Source organism: Condylura cristata, unplaced genomic scaffold (assembly GCF_000260355.1).
Source record: "Condylura cristata isolate star-nosed mole 26May11 unplaced genomic scaffold, ConCri1.0 scaffold00026, whole genome shotgun sequence".
Classification (NCBI taxonomy): domain Eukaryota; kingdom Metazoa; phylum Chordata; class Mammalia; order Eulipotyphla; family Talpidae; genus Condylura; species Condylura cristata.
The window spans coordinates 6,166,092-6,167,402 of record NW_004567127.1 but is presented as its reverse complement, the minus strand read 5'-3'; positions in this window follow the sequence as shown (position 1 = coordinate 6,167,402).

Here is a 1,311-nt window from a genome sequence, read left to right as displayed (position 1 = left end):
GTGGAGATATGTGAGGGGAAGATTAAGCTTGAACTGGGATCCAGTAAAGCTGGATTCTACTCCCTATGATGACAATGATTCATTTTAAAATTTTTGGTCTTGATACTAATTAACGGACCTAAACAAGCAAGTCTCTTTGCTACTCTGGGCCTCAGTTTCCTCCTCTACAATACAAACTTGAACTGGATGATCTCTAAGAGTCCCTCTAATTCTGTACAACTGAAACACAAACACGTAATAAGGGATGGAATAAAGGTCAAAATAAAAGGGAACAAGGCCACTGCATACAGGTAGTGGAAACCCCTGTCAACGAGGCACGTCTAAGTCTGGGAATAAGATCTGGAAACCACCAAAAGAAAAGTTTGATTTAATTAAGTACTTATGGGGGCAATTATTTACAACTAACTGTGCTATTGGAAAGCGGCAACAAAAATACTGATTAGTCGGAAATAAAAGGAATCCAGACTCCTAAAACTTTAGATTGACAGGCTGGTTCATTACCATAAAATAACCTGACAGCCCCACAGTAGGAAACAAAAGTAACTTAAAATCTTCTGCAGCAGCTGCACTACCAAATTACATAAAATCGTATACAATGTACAAACACTTGACATAAACAGAAATCGCACCTGCATTTCTTCTACAGAGACTATAAACAAATGTTACAGGTACTCGGAGAAGGCAGGCACCAATTTTGGCCAACCTCCTTTCTTTAGAACCCACGTTTAATTAGGTAATCCTACCTCATCTGGCTTAAATTCGACTTTCGCACGGTTCATGAGAATTAAATGCTCAACTTCGGCGTGCCAGACAGAACAAAATGTAGCTGGAAGTCTTGCCTCTACCACCTACTACTTACTACACGCTTCCCACTTTCCAGATTCAAGGATGGCCACTTTCCTAGGAATCAGAAAACCTTCCCCCATTCCTTTTCTGAGAAGTAAGATTTAAAACAAAAACCAAAAAACGGATTTCTTTACCTTCCGATTTCTTTACCTCCCGCTAAAACAAACAAGTAACAAGATAAAGGGCAAGTGATCCCCTACTCTTTGCAGACCCTAGGCAAGCGGCGAGCCGAGTAACCTCCATAAAAATTCCAATTGATTAAAACCTGAACCATCGCCGTGAATCTTGAATCTTTCGGACCAGAGAATAGTGACGATTCAAGCCACCCATCAAGGAAATCTGGGGGTTGGGGGGGGCAATATCTTAGCCACAAGCCCTTACTTTTGAAAGGCGGCTTTTAATACCCCACCTCCTAGCACCAGGGCAAGGACCGCGCTGCGTAAAAACCCTGCCGAATTTGAAAAC